This window comes from Lycium barbarum, chromosome 4, assembly GCF_019175385.1.
Source record: "Lycium barbarum isolate Lr01 chromosome 4, ASM1917538v2, whole genome shotgun sequence".
Taxonomy (NCBI): Eukaryota; Viridiplantae; Streptophyta; class Magnoliopsida; order Solanales; family Solanaceae; genus Lycium; species Lycium barbarum.
Genome location: NC_083340.1, coordinates 19,144,490 through 19,154,796, shown reverse-complemented (window position 1 = coordinate 19,154,796; position 10,307 = coordinate 19,144,490).

Sequence of the window (10,307 nt, the reverse complement as noted above, 5' to 3'; positions counted from 1 at the left end):
AGTGTCATTGCCATTGATCGGTATTCCGCCTCTGTTGAAGAGCGAGAGACATTATGCTGCTTTATGGTTTTCTATGATACGGGTGAATGCTTGGATCTCTTGCAGTATGGCTTTTCTAATGTCCATGTTCTATTGTCCTTTAATGCTTGGATCTCTTGCAGTATGGCTTTTCTACAATGTTCCTTTTTCATTACCTCCGAGAAGGTTTTTAGCTTGGTTCCCGTGGTGATTGTTGCAAGTAAGGTTTGTTGTTGCAAGAAAAAATTATCAGAAGATATATAATGAGCTAAAGGGTAAGGCGCACCTGAGGGTTACTGAGGATCGAGCAGATGTTTTGATGGACTTTCTTTTCGTAATGTTTCAGTGACGTAGTCACGCAACCGAATCGATTCATGCTTCTAACGTTTACCCTGACCCAATTGTTCTTTTGGTGGTACTTTGTTGTCCCAGGCACCTTCTGTCTGTAGTTCCTCCACGTTTTCTCTATCTGGACCGACATCTGTTTGGTCTAATTCTGGCTGATCCATAGGTTTGGTATCCGGTGTCCGTACTTCGTCCATCTGAGTTTCGTTGTACCTACATTATCAGTCTAGTCTTTTTCGAAGTTGTGTTGGTGTCTCTCTCCCTCTGTTTCATCCAGGATCACTACTATATTGTCGTCCAAGTTACCTTATCCTACAGCAAAGGGGAACTTAGTCTCGTGGAAGTCCACATCTCTTGAGACTAAATATTCATCGTTCTCTAAGTCATACAATCTTCAACCCTTCTTTCCGTAGGGTTATCCCAAGAAGACACACCTACGACTCCGACTCTCAAACTTGTTGATATAATAACGGAATTGAAAAGACAAGAAACTAACAAAGGAAACGAAAGATAACTAGATTGACACATGAGAAAACACAAATTGGCAACCAAAGTTATATATTAACTAAGACCTCCAAAATGTATAATCTAAAGCACCAAATTCTTAGGATGACCAAGAGGGATTCAAACACCCTAATAACTAATCCTCTCAACAAAATACTCAATCCAAGGCTTAACAAGCACTCTACTCTCAAAGAGTTTAACAATGTCAATATTCAAAATAGTCTAAGTCTTCCAAAATGAAATAAACTCCTATTTATACTAAAAATATAAAGACGACAACTAAGTTATTACACTTCTACCCTTAATGAAATAAGGGCCTTGTTTGGGTGTCTTCTTTGGCAATGGAACTTGAAATTGTTAGCCTTCAAGTAATAGCCTCATTACAAGCATGGGCACCTTCAACACTCTTCTCCAATCCGTCCTTCCATGCTATCATGAATACATGGAATCCCCGGGAAGGCTCTAGAGTGTACTCAAGTACGGCCCTCCTCACGAACAACCCTTGCACAACTTTAAGTTCCCTTGCTTGAATCCTTGTGAAAAGCCTTGATGCAACTCAGATTGTATAATTCTCCCCTTCTTGCAAAGAATTGTCCTCAAATTTAAGGGATCATCATCATGCACATCCATAGGAGAGAGATCACACACATTGAAGGTGTTATGAACTTGGTATTCGGGTGGAAGATCAATTTTGTATGCATTTTCATTGAGCCGCTCAAGTACCTCGAATGGACCATCTCCTCTAGGCATCAACTTGGTCTTCTTTTTGTTGGGAAACCTCTCCTCTGGAAATGTACCCAAACCCAATCACCCGGTTCAAGCACAACACTCTTGCGGCCTTTGTTTGCTCTTTTGGCCTCGGCTCGTTTGTTGCCATCTAAACTCAACACAACATCTTGAGACAAAGGGGTTAGATCTAAAGGGGTTAGGGGGTTAAAACCATAAACCACTTCAAAAGGTGACATGCCAATAATGTTATGAATGACTCTATTGTAAGCAAATTCAACTAAGGCAAATTGATCTTCCCAAGATGCTAGTTTCCCTTTAACCATAGCCCTAAGCATAGAACCCAAGGTCTCATTGACAACTTCGGTTTGGCCATCGGTTTGGGGGGTGACAAGAGGTAGAAAACAACAATTTAGTACCAAGTCATCCCCACAATTCTGTCCAAAAGTGGCTAAGGAATTTGGGATCCCTATCGCTCACTATGGTTTTGGGAATACCATGAAACTTCACTACATGCTCAACAAACAAGGATGAAACATGAGATGCATCATCAGTTTTATGACATGCAATAAAATCAGCCATTTTTTAAAACCAATCAACAACAACAAAGATACTATCTTTACCCCGTTTGGTCCTAGGCAATCCCATCACAAAATTCATTGAAATATCAAACCAAGGTTTTTGAGGGGTGGGTAGAGGGGTATACAAGCCATGGGGAAGGAGCCTAGACTTAGCACCACGACACTCAATGCATTGGCCACACATTTTAGCAACATCCCGCAGCATATGAGGCCAATAAAATTGCTCCTCAAGAATCTCCAACTTCTTATCAATGCCAAAATGTCCCATTAATCCCCCATTGTGTGCCTCCCTCACAAATAACTCCCTCCAAGAGCTCATGGGCATACATAGTCACTTGTTCTTGTACAAGAAACCATCAAACTTTGAATATGGAGTAGAAGACCTATCCCTAATCCATCTCTCCCTTTCCCATTCTTCGCATTCTGGAATGATTTTTGCAAAGACGGGGTCCTCAGGATACAATGTCTACAAACTTTCAAAGACTATCAATTTGGAAGACAACGTATTAATTAAAATATGTTTCCTTGATAGGGAATCCGCCACTACGTTATCCTTTCCCTTTTTGTATTGGATTACATAAGGAAAGCTTTCAAGGAATTCATCCCACTTAGCATGCATTTTGTTCAACTTTCCTTGGGCCTTAAGATGTTTTAAGGACTCATGGTCAGTCCTAATCACAACCTCTTTAGGCCACAAGTAGTTTTGCCAATTACCCAAAACTCTAATCAAAGCATATAATTCAAGATCATAGGTAGAGTAATTCAACGTCGCACCCTTAAGATTTTCACTAAAATAGGCAATGGGTTTTTGGTCTTGCATCAAAACGGCACCAATACCTACTTCACTAGCATCACATTCAATTCCAAAGATTTTGTCAAAATTGGGTAATTTCAACAACGGTGCGAAGCTAAGCATTTGTTTTAAAGTTTCAAAAGCCTTTGCTTGCTCCACACCCCAAGAAAAAGGCTTATCTTTTCGGATTACCTCGGTCAAAGGAGCGGCTATAGTACTAAATCCTTTAACAAACCGCCTACAAAAACTAGCTAATCTATGAAAACTTCTTACATCACCAATGGATTTAGGAGTTGGCCAATTCTTAATAACGTCTATTTTGGATACATCAACCTTAACGCTCTTCAAACTCACAACAAAACCCAAGAAAACAACTTCATCGACACAAAAAGAGCATTTAGCAACATTAGCATAAATTTGTTCTTGTCTAAGCACTTCAAACACACATTTCAATGAATGACATGCTCATCCATGGTTTTTACTATACACCATATATCATCAAAGTAAACAACCACGAATTTGCCAATAAAAGGTTTCATCGCATGATTCATCAAATGCATGAAAGTACTATGAGTGTCAGTGAAACCAAAAGGCATCACCAACCATTCATATAGACCAAATTTGGTCTTGAATGCGGGTTTTCATTCATATCTAGGTTTCATCCGGATTTGATGATAACCACTCCTAAGATCTATCTTAGAGAATATGCATGAACCATTCAATTCATCAAGACGAGGTATGGGATGGAGATACTTTAACGTTATCTTATTGATGGCTCGACAATCAACACACATACGCCATGTTCCATCTTTCTTTGGCACCAAGATCACAGGCACGACACATAAACTCATACTTTCTAGCACAACCCCTTTTTTCAAGGAGTTCGTCCATTTGTTTTTTAAGCTCTTTGGTGTCATCCTGGTTGGCTCTATAAGCCAGGTTGTTTGGCAATTGTGACCCCGGGACAAAGTCAATTTGGTGCTCAATTTTCCTTAAGGGTAGCAATCCCTTTGGAAGCTCTGTGGGAAACACATCATCAAATTCCTGCAAAAGAGAAGAAATAGAACTAGGTAAAGAAAAGGTTAGTTCGTTAGTGTACAAAGCATAATCCCTATAGGTGAGGAGGATCATTGGTTGTCGCTCCTCCAACTCTTCCCTAATCTCCTCTAGACTTGCCAAGAGGTCCACCTTATCCTTTTCTCTTGACTCTTTCCTTTTATCACTTCCTTATTGAGAACTATTCCCTTCATAATTCCCTTGTACAACTTTGCCCTTCTCATTCAACTCCTTCATTTTGTTATATACTTCCCCAACTTGTGAAGGTGACATAGGACATAACACATGTTTTATCCCATTATGTACAAGTTAATACCGGTTGGTTCTCCCATCATGTTTGGTCGACCTATCATATTGCCAATGTCTTCCAAGTAAAAGGTGACAAGCTTGCACGGGAACAACATCGCAAAGGATTTCATCTTGGTACTTCCCCACTTTGAATCTAATGATAGCTTGCCGGGTTGCCTTCAATTCTTCACATTCATTGAGCCATTGGAGTTTGTAAGGATGTTCATGAGTGGTGGTGGGAAGCTTTAAGAAATCAACCAATGTCGTACTAGTAACATTCACACAACTCCCACTATCAATGATCATAACACACATGTTTTGATTGATAACACACTTGGAGTGGAAAAAATTCTCCTGTTGGCTAGGATCATCCATAGCCTTGCTTATCATCGTTCTCCTTACCACATAATTTGGGATGGTAATCTCTCCTTCTTGAGGTTTGACCATACATATCAACACCCTTCTTGCCAAATAATTTAGAGCAGTGACATCTCCATCACCCTCTAGATCATCTCGCTCTTCATCATTCTCATTTTCATTGTTCCCATCACTATTTTCCTCCTCATGTTCTCCCTCATCGTCACTACAAGCTTCTTTCAAAAGAAAGGCTCTTCGATTGGCGCATTCACTTGCTCTATGGCCAAAACCATGACACTTAAAGCATTGTATTAGGGTAGATTTCTTACCTCCTTCATTAGGAGAAAACTTTGGAGGTTGCTTCTCTACCTGTTTCTCAACTTGAGTGTGCTTCACATAGGGCTTCTTAGATTCTTGCATGGGGCCCTTGTTCTTTTGTCAATTGGAGGAAGAAGTTCCTTTTTCCTTATTGTTGTTCCATGAGCTTACGTAACCTCTTGACTTATTGATCTTGTCTTCCTTGAGACACTCCTCTATTTCAATGGTCGCTTCAAATGTCTCATCAATGTCACTATAGTTGTGGAGTCTCATTTGGGAAGCAATGTCTCCATTTAACCCAGCTCGGAATCGAGTCATAGCATTCAATCCATGCTTTTCAAAGTCGATTCTCATTTTTACAAGTTGGAACTCATCATAGTATTCCTCCACACTCTTTTTGCTTTGCTTCAAAGTGTATACCTTCTTGTGTTTCTCTTGCTTATATTGTTTGATAACATATTTGCGCTTCAAGATGTCCTTTAGCTCCTCCCAAGTAGGTGTCGGGTCAAGACATGAAATATTCTTGCTTTCACTTGGGTTTCCCACTATGTAGAATCAAACCCTTTGATTTGAGCAATGGCATAAGATGCATTTTTCACCTCGGACATATCATTCATCAAGAAGACCCGGTCACAATGCATCACCCAATCAAGGAACACCTAGTGATCACTTCCTCATTTGAAGGTTGGAAAAGACACTTCAATGGAGTGGAGATTCATGTCCCGACCCCCATTGTTCCCATAGTTGCCATGATTCCCATAAGGTTCTCCTCCATAGTCATCACCATAGAAATCATGACCTTGACGTACATCCCTAAATTGGTGATCATCACGGGCTTGGTATCATCCTTGCCTTCCTATTTGAGGAGGTGGACCATTCCTACCACCTCTTCCTTGATAGGCTTCTTGTCCTTGACCTTGTTGCCCCTAAGTTTGATTACCATTTCGCTCTCGAATAGAATTTTCTATTTCATCATCATCAAGCTGTGGGTCATTCCGATTTGGTTGTTGGACATTTGGGTGGTTTTGGGGTGGCATTGGTTCATGTGGTGGTGGTTCATTTGGGGGTGAAGGTTGGTTATTTCATTGGTGTATTGGAATGTTGTTTGGTGGAGTGAGGATGGTATTTTTGGAGACTGGTGTTTTGAGGGGTGTTTGGGGGAGTGGGGTAGTACAATCGGTTAATGGTGTCGGGGGACAATGTAGGTGTAATGTCTCGAGGCACGCCACTTGAATCACCTTGATATTGAACTCCCGGTGACAAGGATACCGCCCTACTACCTCCTTCAATGGCTACCACCCTAATACTCAAATTTTCCATACGCCCATTCATGCCTTCTACCTTATTGGTCAAGGCTTGTAACATTCTCATCACATCAATAAATGTGGGTTACCCTGTGGGAACTTGTGTTCCATCCTCCGTCGTGATGATACCTATTCAAGACACTCAACAAAACAAGCAAACACGTTAAGTTAGTGAAAATCAACTCACAATCGCTCAAATATGCGCACCTTTTACTGCCTCACAAATTGCTTCGGCCACAGATTGTGTTCTTGTTAATGTCGATTAGTCACAAGGGATCAAATGCTACTCCTGGTCAGAATAGATTCTTGTTAGACTAAGAAAGACGGTCGACTTAATTTAAACTATAAACTAATGGATTTGAATCAAGAAGTTTCTACGAAGTTAAACAAGAAAATAATGAAAAGAAATAGGACTCAAGAACTAATTAACAAACACGTAAGATCGATTACGAGTTGTTAAGCAGTTTATAGAATCAAAGAAGTGGAATGGAATTGAGAGAAATCAAACTAGGATCATTTTTTAGTACCTTGAGAAATACGGTTAAAGCTAACAAAATATGGTTCGTGTTGTACTTATACAGTTGGACCTTTGAACTTATACGATTGCACTTCAATGTTATACGGTCCGTATTTCACAATGGTGTTGGCCGTATATTGAGATACGCTCAGTATCTTTAGACCGTATTTTAGGATGTCTCCGAGGCAGAATGCTCGCCTTTGTACCTTGCTTTATACAACCAAAAGATACGGTCCGTTTCTTGTTATACGGTCCGTATGTTTGACCGTATTTAAGGATGTCTTTCCTAGGCAGAATGCTCTAATTGTTGACAACTTTTTACGGCTAAGTTTATAGGGTTCGTATCCAAGGATACGATCCGCATTTAGTGACCCTTTTTCTCTACAATGAATTCGACTGATAGCTCGAATTTCTTGGATCTTCAACCTAATTTTCTGAACTTTGATGACTTGATGGGCCCACTAAACCTAGGATATTTCCATTTCTGGCCTAGAAACACATTTTTCCAAACTTTGGGGGTATAATTTTGGATCTAACTTTCCTTTTGTATGTTCTTCTTCACTTGAATGTTTGAAAATTGCTCAAGAACACATGAACATTCAAATACTTAGCTACCTTCAAAGCAACTCCAAACAGCCCCAAATTTCGGATTTGGACTTCCTTTAACAAGTAGAACAAAGCCCAATAGTTATCAACCTTCAATTTCAACAAAATTTCAAGATCCACGAAAGTGTTCTTCAATTTTTCAAAAATCTTCAACTCAACAATGGTAGATCCTTGACTAATGACTCAATTGACACGAAACTTAGAATTTAGACTCTACCAACTCTAAGGAACAAGATTCTAAGGTCAAATCAACAGAACAAACATAAAAATTTTAGGGGCTTTCAAGGAATTTCGTTTTTTTTTTTTTTTTTTTTTTTGTAAAAAACCTAAGACTAAACTTGATAGAACAAATCTAAACTAGGCTCTGATACCAATTGATATAATAACATAATTGAAAAGATAAGAAACTAACAAAGGAAATGAAAGATAACTAGATTGACACAAGCGAAAACACAAATTGGCAACCAAAGTTCTATATTAACTAAGACCTCCAAAATGTGTAATCTAAAGCACCAAACTCTTAGGATGACCAAGAGAAATTCAGACACCCTAATAACCAATCCAGTCAACAAAATACTCAATTCAAGGCTTAACAAGCACTCTACTCTCAAAGAGTTTAACAATGTCAATATTCAAAATAGTCTAAGTCAACCAAAATGAAATAAACTCCTATTTATACTAGAAATATAAAGAAGACAACTAAGTTATTACACTTCTACCCTTAATGAAGTAAGGGCCTTGTTCAGGTGTCTTCTTTGGCAATGGAACTTGAAATTGCTAGCCTTCAAGTAATAGCCTCATTGCAAGCATGGGCACCTTTAACACGCTTCTCCAATCCGTCCTCTCATGCTATCATGAATACATGAAATCTCCGGGAAGACACTAGAGTGAACTCAAGTACGTCCCTCCTCATGAACAACCCTTGCATAGGTTGAAGTTCCTTTACTTGGCTCATTGTGAAAGGCCTTGATGCAACTCGGATTGTACTTGTCCCTCGTTCTTTTCTATGTGTGTGCATAGCATAGTGACCCTAGCACCCTTAAATGATCATACCAAGGCGCCTCCCCATACAAAAATTTCTTTGGGGGTTTTCCATTTAATATCGAAGATGGTGTTCTATTGATCAAGTACCTCACAGTCAAAACACATTCTCTGCAGAATTTGCTCAGAATATGACCTTGAAATCTCAATGCTCTCACCAAATTAAGAATGTGACGGTGTTTTCTTTCGACTCTTCCATTCTGCTTTGGTGTCCCTGTGCAAGATGCCTAGAAAAGAATTCCATATTCGAAGAAGTAAGTCTCCATACATGTGAACTCAGTTTTGTTATCACTTCGAACAATCTTCACCCTCTTACCAAACTGCCTATCCACCAAGGCGAAGAAATTTCTTCAGGGTTTGGGACACTTCTTTCTTGTCGACTAACAGAAAAATCCACACTACTCGTGAACGTTCATCCATAACAGTAAATAAATACGAAGCACCACAAGAAGAAGGAGCTTTATACAGTCCCCATAAATCACAATAAATTATTTCAAAGATATCTGAAGCTATATTATCACTTAAGGAAAAGGAACTTCTTATTAGCTTTGCCCTTTGGAATATATGACATTCTTTATCTAATCCAATATGACTCTCTTTTAGGCCAAATGTCGTAATAGAGTTCGTTACTTGTACTGAAGGATGACTTAACCGTTTGTGCTAAAGATCTAACCAATCAACTGCCTCCGCCTTCGTAACTCGTATCTGCTGAACATTCCGAAAATAGTAAAGTCCACCTCGACGCTCACCCATTCCAAGCAGCTTTCTCGCCGTAGGGTCATGTATAGCACACATAATTTTGTTAAATTTTACATCACAATCAAAATGATCAACAAGTTGTGACACAGAAATTAAATTGCATGTTAAATCCGGAACTTAAAGGACATCCTTCAACCATATCCTGTTACTTAGCCTGGTTGTTCCTTGTCTCGTGGCCACCGAGCTACTTCCATCTGAAATTCCAACTGGACACTTAGGAATGTCCCGCTGATCGCTCAGTTCCTCCGGATTACCTGTCACATGATTGGTAGCTCCGGAGTCAATAATCCAGGATGAGTTTTCGGTCTTACTATCCATCTTGCTATTCGAGTTTATTCCTTGAGAATTTAACACGTGATCACAGTCTTCTGGATCTCGTCGCTCAAATTGTGAGGTCTTGTCCTGCCAATGTTCAACGGTTCTGTCTCCACCTGAGTTCCTTCATTGACAATTACAGTGTTAGCCCGGTAGTTTTCTCTTCCATGACGGGATGCATGTCCACCCCTCTGTTGTTGTTGCTATCCTTGTCTTTTTCCTCTAGTTTTCTCCTCTCATTTTTTATTTTCTTGCCACCAATTCGAATAACCAATGAGTTGAAAACATCCATCCACAATATGTCCAGATCTCTTGCAATGTGTGCATAATGCACCATCATTTTTCCCTTTATCTTAGTCATGGTAAGGGTTTCTTCCTTGTACGGCGAAACCCACGATTTCATTCCGGTCCTCCGTTTTCTATGCAATTCCTCTTACACGTTCTTCTTGCACTAGCTTCGAATAGAGCTTGTTCAATGATGGCAACGGTTCTTGGGCCAGTATGTTCGACCTCACCATACCATACGATGTCTCATCCAATCCTATGAGGAAAATATGCACTTTTTCTTCTTCTCTTTTGGCTTCTTGGATCATTCCTAAATTGCAAATGCACTTTTCAAACGTACAAGTTGGTATCTGTTCGTAATTCACCAACTCCTCCCACAGCTTAGTGAGTTTTCCATGGTAATCCACTATGGTCCTTCGCTTCTGCTTGGACTCCGAATGTTTCGCCTGAAGTTGTTGTATCTGACAACTGTTAATAACAGTGAACCTCCCTCA